The 10,965-nt window shown below is 40.4% G+C and overlaps 1 long non-coding RNA gene across 1 annotated transcript; it reads right to left on the reverse strand.

The window, feature by feature from the left end:
• Window positions 1-299: 299 nt before the first annotated feature.
• Window positions 300-4,508, reverse strand: LOC147655292 (uncharacterized). Its single transcript, XR_015283808.1, has 4 exons — window positions 4,421-4,508; window positions 2,780-2,827; window positions 455-554; window positions 300-367 (listed from the first exon to the last, which is right to left on the reverse strand). It is a non-coding gene; the product is annotated as an uncharacterized LOC147655292 (long non-coding RNA).
• Window positions 4,509-10,965: the final 6,457 nt, after the last annotated feature.

Below are 10,965 nucleotides of genomic sequence, written 5' to 3' on the forward strand. Positions count from 1 at the left end.
TAAAAGGTCATCTGTGATGCAAACACAGTGTTTTGCCAAACTTGTCTCAGATCACAATGCTTACCTGTTGCATTATCAGCTCTGCTTCCATCTTGACCAGTCAGATAATGAACCCCCTGTAAAACAGTCTCTCTTCTGTTTGCATAGAAATCTCGATTTGGCTTGGAGCCACAGATGCAGGTCTTTACACGAGTGGAGTTGCTAAGCTACAAAGTTTAGCTGGTGCATTAAATTTGAGTAGTCTTTATGAAAAATAGCTACTTGGGATAAATACAGCATGGAGCCATGCTCCCACTCACCTTTACAGGGGCCAGCCAGGGCCACAGGACATTCTCCATAACAGCAAACCAGAGCAATATCTTTCAGACTGAGAGAAAAGGTGACATTCTGGACATCAACAGAAGATTCCCAAATGTCTCCTTTTGAAGGGATAAAAGCCAATATAATTGTTTACCTTTTCCCTCTACAGAACACCATTTCAACATGCAAGACATTTCCACTGCAAGTGTTCAGGACCAGGAACGTAGAGAGAGGAAAGGAGGAAGTGTGTGTACCTATAAATAATATAACACACAATCACTAAGGTAAAGAAAACAGATAAGATGAGGAAAGACAGATGAATCCTCATGATACAAAGCTCAAGACAAACAGGAACTGTTAAGATCTAGGATAAGAGCATTACTCAGGCAGATTATCATATAGATGTCTCCTGTGAGAGCTATTTCATCTTGTTCTGAAGTATTTGACTCTGGCCCTAGTCCACAAGTGGATAAATGAGATGACAAATGTTATTTCTGACATTGTGGTAAATCTTATGTTCCACAGCCAGGGCAGCTGGCAGGTTTTGAGACAGCCTGCTGGATTAGACTTTCTACACACAAATCACTGCAAAGAGGCTGTACTGTAAAATATTGCTACATCACACCTCTACTCTTATGCCGAGCTTCTTGAACTGTTTTTTTCCTCAAAGGACAGAATCCTGAACTCCAATGAATCTTGATTAAATTGAGTGTGGTCATGTTCTGGTTTGTAAGGCAGATTTCTTGACTGAAAACACTGAGGAATATTTCATTCAAATCTTTAATCTCAGCATCCTTTTGCTGCTGGGGCAGATTTCCAAAGACACATGTGAGATGCATGATAAAGAATAGCACCTGCACTAAGTAACTTTGCAATAACTGTGAGCTGTTTTCTGGACAGGGAAAAAATATTTTATTATAAATCATAATTTAATTCATTTATATACTTTATATGTACCATTTTTTCACAGCAGGGGCTTTCCCTCCTCCTTATTTTGTTCCTTTTAATTTTTCTACTTAAAATGTCTTTGTGTGTGTCTGTGTGTGTGTGTATGTGTGTGTGTGACAGTTTCTTTATCATTTTTCTATTCTTCACACACTGTATTTTCTCCTTAAATCTACTTTATATTATGCCAGTTTTCTTTGCTGTTAAAAATTCTTCGATTTTTCTCACTGTCGCAGAGTCCTTTGCTAGTTGCTGATTCTCTGCTAGAAAAGACACTTGAGGATTCTTCTTTTCTTTTCAACACTTCATGGAAAAGCCAAAAAGCACAGGGACTGATCAGGAAGAAAGGTCAGTTGCTAATAGGAAAGGTTTCATCACAAATACTCTTCTAGTCAGCAGCGCCGCTCCAATCGCAGCAAAGGACACGCCAGCCTGTCAGCTCTGCCTCTGCTCTGCAGAACATTCCCTCCTGCTACCAGATCTCCCTATGCAAATAAGACTTTTTGGAGGGTACAGAATAATTTCAAACACACAGACGGGCTAATAAACATTTTAAAAGATATAGTAAAAAGAAATGTTGGAAAAATAGCTGGAGGAGACTACATCTGGAGTATGGCATCCAGCTCTGGCATCCCCAGCAGAAAAAGGACATGGACCTGCCAGAGTGAGTCCAGAGGAAGTCCATGAAGATGCTCAGAGGGCTGCAGAACCTCTCCTGTCAAGAGAGACTGAGAGAATTGGTTCAGCTTGGAGAAGGCTCAAAGAAAGAAGCACTTAGAGCAGCTTTCCAGCCCTTGAACAGGGCCTGTGATAAAGATGGGGACAAGATTTTCTTCAGGCCCTGTTGCAATACGACAAAGATAATGATTTTAAAAATCAGGAGGGTCAGTTTGGATTAGTTATAAGGAAGAAACTTTTTTACCAAAAAATGCCTGTCACAGCCTACCCAGAGAGATGGTAGATGCCCCATCCCTGGAAACATTCAAAGTCAGGTTGGATGGAGCTTTGAGCAACTTGATTAAGTTGAAGATGTCCCTGCTCATTACAGGAGGGTTAGAGTTCATAACCTTTAAAGTTTCCTTCAAACCCAAACTATCCTATGATTCTACCAGAATTAAACTTTAGATGTACTTTGCTGTAAAGTGCAGACACTCAAGAGAATGTTTAAGGTCCAGTATCATTTCTGGTAGCTAGAGCAGGAAATGGGGAGATAAAATCTGGAATTTTTATTTGATTTGTTTGCTTTTTTTTTCACCAAGTCTCATGTGGTCTTGGGCTAGTTGGGTTACTTGCTGTGCTTTGGATTCCCCTTCCTACTTGCTGTTTCCCAATGAATTGCATAGACCTGTGACATTTCCAAAGTAAAATGAAAGGACAGGAAAGTACACTTAAAATTCAGTACATGTTCTTAAACTCTATTAGTTACTCTTAGCAGTCATGTTCAGTTCAGGGTTGGAAGGGCTTTTGAAGAATTAAAACAAAACTCAGTTGAATTTAAATATTATTCTCCAGACTTCAAATCAAAACCACATACCTCTTTTAATCCAAGTTCAGGTCAGCTGAATTTTCATCACAGAACAACCTGGAAAATAATAAATCTCTGAATTAAACACAGAAAGTTTTGGTGTTTAAAATATTCCCAGGAGTGGGAATGGAAAAGGGTTAGTGTGGCTGTAGTCCTAATTCACCTTTCATTTCTATGGTGTAATGTGCTTAGAGACATGATTTACAAGCAGCTGAGTTTCTCTGCAGCCCTGTTACAATTTCATCTTCAAAGTTATCTCTGCTTTATTCTTCTACTACAAGATGTTCTTATTATTGATATATCAGCAACCTCCACATAAATATTGTGGTACTGAGTGTTCTTTAAGAATTCACGGTGATGGATTGATTCTCGATAGAAAAAAGGGAGAGAGGGAGAAAGGGAGGAAGGGAAGGAAACAGGGAAGGGAGGAAAGAAAAGAAGCAGGTATGCAGATGGAAAGCTAGTTAACTAAAAAGTACTTGCAGTAACATACAGCTTGTCATGCTTATTTCTGCAAAACACCTGAAATTGATGTGTAAATTTTCTTTTATTCCAGCAGCACTAGGTACAGGCTCAGGTGCCTTATGTGTGTGGCTCTTTGCAGGCTGGCAGAGTAAGGGGATAACTCCTGTATTATCCAGGAGTTATCCTCTCTGTTTTACAGTCCTTCTGACACATTATATCAAAGCACAGCTGTGAATTCCAGTGGCTGAAATTACATGACAGTAGTGATCACTTCCACATCTGGAGCATTTCTGGAGTTCCACAGGTGCTTGCATTTAAATTTGAGCACACAGAGACTAAATCTGATGTTTACAAAAGAGCACCAGTGAGAGCTGAGGGCATGGATGACTGCTCATGTGAGGGGCACAAGGAGAGAACGTGCTGCTTTGGCTAGGTGAACAACAGGCTGATTCGTATTTACTACATTTGGCTTTAGATCCCTCTCCTCCATTTCTTGGTTTAAATGCTGGAAATTTTCTATGAAAAAGGCATTCTGTGGAGGCATTTGCAGTTATAGGAAAATACTGGGAAAAGTAAATATCTTTCATACTCATAGAATTCATTCAGTTGGAAGGGACTTTATAATTCCATCCCACCTAATGTGGGATGGAACACCTTCCACTAAACCAGTTTCAAAGGAACTTAGGAATGAAAAGAGGATGTATCATCTTTGGAAGGAGGATCAGGTTTCTCAGGAAGTATTTAAGGGAGTTGCTGGGGCATGCAGGAAAAAAATTAAAGAGGCCAAAGCTCAATTCAATCTTAATTTGGAAACTTTTTTAAAGGATGATAAAAAAAAGTTTTTACAAATATATTAACAGTAAAAGGAAGGGTAGGACCAACCAATCCAATCCACTGGATGTGGGAGGTAACTCAGTAACTGCAGAGGAGGAGAAGGCAGAAGTTCTTAACACCTTCTTTGCCTCACTCTTTAGTGGGAAGATGGCTTGTTCTCAGGACAGCTGTCCTCCTGGGTTGGTAGATGGTGTCAGGGAGCAGAATGATCCCCCTGTTATCCAGGAGGAGGCAGCCAGAGAACTGCTGAGCTGCTTGGATGTTCAAAAATCTATGGGAGCAGATGGGATCCATCCCAGGGTGATGGGGGAGTTGCCAGATGAGCTTGCAAAGCCACTCTCCATCATTTACCAACAGTCCTGGCTCACTGGTGAGGTTCCAGATGGCTGGAATGGCCAGTGTGACACCCATTCACAAAAAGGGTGGGAAGGAGGACCCTGGTAATTATAGGCCAGTGAGCCTGACCCCAGTACCTGGTGAGGTCATAGAGCACTTTATGCTGAGTGTCATCATGCAGCACTTACAGGATGGCCAGGGTATCAGACCCAGCCAGTGTGGGTTCAGGAGGGACAGGTCATGTGTGACCAACCTGGTCTCCTTTTGTGACCAGGTGACCCGCCTGGTGGATGCAGGAAGGACTGTGGATGTGTCTGTTTGGACTTCAGCAAGGCCTTTGACACTGTCTCCCACAGCATTCCCAGGAAAAACTGCAGCCCAGGCTCGAACAGGAGCACTCTGTGCTGGGTTAGGAACTGGCTGGAGGCCAGGCCCAGAGAGTGGTGGTGAATGGTGCAGCTAGGGGCCTGTGACCAGTGGTGTCCCTTAGGGGGCTGTGCTGGGGCCAGTTCTGTTCATTATTTTTATTGATGACATGAATGAGGGAATTGAGTCCTTCATTAGTAAATTTGCAGACAGCACTAAGCTGGGAGCATGTGTTGATCTGTTGGAAGGTAGGAGGGCTCTGCAGAGAGACCTGGAATGGTTGGATGGATGTGCAGAGTCCAATGGGTTGAAGTTTAACAAGTCCAAGTGCTGAGTCCAGCATTTTGGCCACAATAACCCCCTGCAGCACTACAGGCTGGGGATGGTGTGGCTGGACAGTGCCCAGGCAGAAAGGGACCTGGGGGTGCTGGTGACAGAAGCTGAACACGAGCCAGCAGAGTGCCCCGGTGGCCAGGAAGGCCAAAGGCCTCTGGCCTGGATCAGGAATGGTGTGGCCAGCAGGAGCAGGGAGGTTGTTCTTCCCCTGTACTCGGCACTGGTGAGGCCACACCTGAATGCTGTGTCCAGATCTGGCCCCTCAGTTCAGGAAGGACATTGAGACGCTGGAGCTCATCCAGAGGAGGCAACGAGGCTGGTGAGGGGCTGGGAACACAAACCCTATGAGGAACAGCTGAGGGAGCTGAAGTTGTTTAGCCTGGAGAAAAAGAGGCTCAGAGGTGACCTCATCACTCTCTTTAACCCCCTGAGAGGTGGCTGTAGGCAGGTGAGGGTTGGTCTCTTTCACCAGGTAGCAACTGACAGAATGAGAGGACAGGGTCTTAAGCTGCATCAAGGGAAATATAGGTTGGATATTAGGAAAAAGTTTTTTTATGGGAAGATATATAAAGTATTAGAATGGTCTGCCCAGGGAGGTGGTGGAGTCACCATCCCTCGAGATGTTTAAAAAAGACTGGATGTGGCACTTGGTGCCATGGTTTAGTTGAGGTGTTAGGGCATAGGTTGGACTTGATCTTGAAGGTCTCTTCCAACCCAGTAATTCTGTGATTCTGTGAAATGCCTTTTATCTTTCTGTGTATTGAGGAATAGAAATGTTGCTGATCTCTTTGCTCATTTAAAAGACCTTTTTAATGAGCTACACTAAACATCTGCATAGCACAGGCCATGGAGTTTCACCCAGAGGCTCCTGCATTGAGCCTTCTGCTTCTGTATGAGCAAAGCAGGGGGAATCAAACATATCCACATTTCCCTACTGCTTCCAAAATACTCACTGGTTTTTGTGGGCCACAGGAGGAGCCCATTGTGCTGTGCTTACACTTCCATGGGTGGAAATTTCACATCTTTGTGGCCTGGGATTCCCTGTTCAGAAGGCCTGAGCTACCACTTAACCTTCAAAGCATGCTGTCTTTGCTACCTTATTTAAAAACACAAAACAAAACAAGATATCTTTATTTTAGCTGTCTACACACCCAAGTCACCCTTAGTATTTGGTTAAAAGTCTTGAGGATGGAGGCAGTGCTCAATGCCTGCTGAAATCCAAGCAAAGTCCAAGTATACCTATATTAAATAACCTGTTGTGTGTGGAGATATGAAATTATATGGGGAGGGAAGGGAATGTGAGGAGAGAGATGAGTCTGAAAGTAATAACAAGCCTTTGGGTAATGTTTAATTATATTTATACTATGCATAATTTATAATAGCTTTTCTAATATACTGAAGATATTCAGTCAGAACTATTGTTACTCCCTCATGGAAAGCATAAAATTATAATCATGCTCATATTTCATTAATAGAAATAGCATGCAACAAGATTCTTTCTGAGTTGGGTTTTTTTTGACATTCAGGGAGATTGTCATTCAAGACTAATAGGTTAATAATATACAACATAAAATTATTATGTACATGTCACTGAAAATATGTAAAATTTACAGATTCTGCAGCTTCTTCATTTCATTATTCCTGTTCAGGGAAAAAAAAAGTGATTTTAAAGTATATTAAGAAATAAATTCATGATGCATTGGCTATATGTAGATAAATCTGTATGAAATAGAATTAATGTTTTTCTAAAAAAATTTTCTAAAAAAATTTAATGCGCTGTTTGCATTACCTGGCAAATTACATTAACCACTTGCATTTTTAAATTCTCTACATAGTCTCTGCAAAAATAATAAGAAATCTAGGACTGAAAAGGAACAACTTTCCAGACACGTGGTGAGTTTGTAATAATAAGATTCCATGCATGACTAGGTTTTGTCTTCTGTTTTACATATGACATAATCAACTAATATTTTCCAGTTATGGTAATGAAACTTACCTTTGGAGATAAATTCTGTGAGACTGAAAAATAAAATTAAACTGAAAGGAAGGAGCAGATGAGTCAGGAAATTTGTAATGGTGATATGAACCAATGTTCTGCATACATCAGGCAAAATTGCTACATAAAGCAATACACAGTGATGGAGGTGAGCCTAGACAAGTGCTCCCTCTCTGCCTGAGTGGAAGGGGTTTACTCCACTGCCCCACACTCAGCCTTCTCTGCAGTGACTCACAGCAGCTTTCCAAGGGCACCAGCAGGTACACAGCCACTCCAAAGCCTTCACTCACCTTGTGTGCCACTGGCTCACAACTGCTTGACTACCTGTAAGTAATAACAGTTTGCAGCATGGTTCCGAGAAATGTGAACTGAGCATTTATTTCAGCTGTCCGAGAACACATGTCAACACTGGGAATGATTTCATTTCCTGAGAAAAGTGGATCTCCAATTTGAACAAATTACTGTAAGCAAACATGTCATTCTGAATGAACATTAGTAGACTCTATAATCACATATTTTCACATTTCAAAACACAAAAGAAAAAGACCATAAACTTTTTCAAGCACAAAAAAGGAGAAATGCAGTTTTAAAAATTCAGTGGATGAAAACAGCAATATTGTGAAATCTATACTATGTGAGCAGTAAGCAGTGTATTGCATTACTGACCCATGAGGTCAGAGCTTATTTTTTAATTTTTCACTTGAAATAACACCTTCTAGTTTCCACCAAACTTGATTGTGGGCAGAAATGGAGAGACAGACTTGTTCAGTGAAATGCACTGACTACATCTAAGCACTTCATGTGTATCATTCCACATCACAAACTGTTGAGTGAGGCAGCAGGTAGATTGTCTCTTTAAAATGTGGGTCACAGGAGGGGATGTGGGATGTGGAATATGCAGACCTGCTAGTGGCAGGTCTCATTTTTCCTGTTTTTTGTCTTCATCTGAGGCAGTATATTGAAAATAATTCAAGTGCCAGTAAAAAAGGACTTTGAGAACTGATGTCCAGAAATTTATTTGTTCTATCTCACCTTCCTTTCTCACCTTTATAGAAGGATAATGTTTACTAAATCGTTTCTGTTCATAGTCCAATAGTCAAAAGATGCAGCTTAAAACACCAAAGGTAAATTTTTACAGAGATCTCAGAGAGTGAACTGCAGTGGCTGGGACTTAGGCATTCCCTCAACTGCCCTGATTTTGGAGTTGGATGGTTTCCTTCCTCAGAAGGGCAGGCTCTGGGACTGAGGGGAGTTTCTTATGGAGACCCCCTTCTTAGACAGCACAAATCAGAGTCCTGAGCCTCTAAAATAACTGTAACACATCTTAGTTCCTTTCCATTCAAGGACGTGGGAGGAATCACAAAAGGAGCAACACGGATCCAAAACTTTATAAGGAAGATTAAGAAAAACCTGTTAAATGAGTCAAATTATTCCACAGTTAAAAATAAAGCAACTGGCAAAGTCAATTATGAAAAATAAACCCCATTCTACAAATCAAGTTTGGAGTGGAATTAGGAGGCACAAACAAAAGGGGAAAGCAGGAACAGAAGGGAGGCCAGAAGTTATCTGACATGATTAAATGGTAACTTCCATATAGCAAAATGAGTCAAGCAAAAATCCTCTATTATATGACCATAACGAAGCCAATAAAAAGAAAGATAAGTAAACAGCTGTTAAGTAAAAAGAAAATTAGGAAAGCCAAGATGGATTTCATAGAATAAATAGCTAATGGTGTGAAAACAATGAAAATCAGGGTGTCTTAAAGAGATCAATAATTGTACTGAATCTTTAGGGGCTGAAGATTTCTATGAAGGAATATAAGCATATGGATGAGAGGCTTAGCAGGTTTTTTGTAGAAGTTTCATGAAAGAGACTTCTGGATAAATATTTACTTTGAACTTGTTATTTCCTGGCATGGAGAATGAAACATCTTTAGATATTGAAATGTCATGAAAAGAATAACTTACAGAGTGATAAAATTCATCAGACACAAATCAGATACACCTCAAAATTCCAAGGGAGAGTAAGAGCACGAAAAAATAATCTACAAAAATATGCACTTTGTCTTCAAAATACCCATTCTTCCAAAACAGAAGGTAGTAAATGTCATATGTAAACAACTGCAACCAGAATAACAAATGTCTGGAGGGTATCTCAAGAGAGGGATCACCCAGCCTGAGCCTTGTAGAAGAAAATTACATCACCCAACTCCCTTGGAGATTTTTTTTGTATGTCATTAGCGTAATGGATAAAGGAAATACCACTAAGAACATTTATATTAAGACTATAACTTAGCATTTTGAAAAGTCTTTGATAAATATTTTGAGAGCAGGAACAAGCAGAATCTTTAGGGCAAGAGCAGGGCTGAGTGCTACTCAGTGCCACAGCTTTGACTGACTAATATGGGGGTGAGCCTTAGGGTTCCCTCCTTTCTCTTGGTGAAATCTGCTGCAGTTTGTGACTACTGAGCCTGACACACTGAGGGCAGGTGAGCCTGCACATGCTTTGTACACATGAATGTCACACCTGCACTAGGACTGCTGCAGGGACATTGCCAGCTGTCTCCAGAACACATTGCACTCTCTCGGCTTATTCAGCATTTTCCTTCAAAAATCAAAATATCGTTGGGAACCAGCAAAGACACTGCTCTGACTGACAGATGTTGGGACCTGTGGGGTCTGGGTACCCTGTGTGGTGGGAGATAATACAGATGAATGAGATATTCCTGATAGCAAATTGCAGCACACTGCTGTACCTGTGCTGTAGCCTCTTTACCCATTACCTCTAACAAACTTGAGTTGATCTCACTTGCCTGCAGAGAGATCTATTTGTTCATTCTCTGGCCTCTTTATGCATAATTGCAATCCCACAGAGACTGGATGTTTTACTAAAGACATTAAATGTGACCAGCAATCTCCATTAGTACAAGAGACCACACAGAGCTCCAAAGTGCCTTACATTAAGGCATTACTCCATTAAGGGCACCACTCCAACAGCTGAGGTTTAACTTCTCTGATTTGTTTGCTTACAGAGTGGCATCAGCCGAGAGGGACATGATTTCCAGGTCCTAGGAGAAAACCCTGCTCTGTTCTGTGCTGCCTTTATAGACCAGGGTCACTTCCCCAACCTGGGACAGTGGTGTTTAATTTCCAGTGTTCATATATCAGCAGGGTTCCTCATAAACCTTGTAGTATAGGAATTAGGGTCACTCTGAGACCTTGAGAGGACGTCTCAAATAGAAGTGTGTTTAGGCAGAGGGATCCTGTTTTATAAACTGAATTTGTTAAGTACATCAATAAATCATTTATTTACCAGAATGTGGATGTTAAACCTCCCTTTGGGTACCCAAATTTGAAAATTTACTTTAACAAAATCTGTGGATTATATCAGTCATTATTCAGTTTCTGTTTGGGCAGATCAAAAGAGTTCTCACTGAGTTATTTTCAAAATTAACCTGGAATATTTTTGGATCTTATATATTATTATTTAAAATAATACTAATATTTGTTTTTCACAGTCCTAACAGACTTACAATTTCCAAGTCTTTTTCTTACAATGGAAGTAGGAGAGGTTAACTTATGTTGTATAGTAAAGATTTCTTTTCAACAGTGAAAAGATAACATTTAATAAATAACACTGTAAAATTATGTTTCTGATAACATTGGAACCTGCCTGAAAACCAGCTAATAAAAATTCAGTAGGATTAGGTGGGCAGTTTAATTCTGGATATGTAGGAAGGACTTCAGCTGTGTACACCACTTAACTTTAGCTTATGTTAAATTTATGCAGACCATAATATATATATATATATATATATATATATATGATTTAAAAATAACTAAAATTCCTGATTCAGTCAGTG

The sequence above is a fragment of the Cyanistes caeruleus genome, chromosome 1 (assembly GCF_971803275.1).
Source record: "Cyanistes caeruleus chromosome 1, bCyaCae1.hap1.1, whole genome shotgun sequence".
Taxonomy (NCBI): domain Eukaryota; kingdom Metazoa; phylum Chordata; class Aves; order Passeriformes; family Paridae; genus Cyanistes; species Cyanistes caeruleus.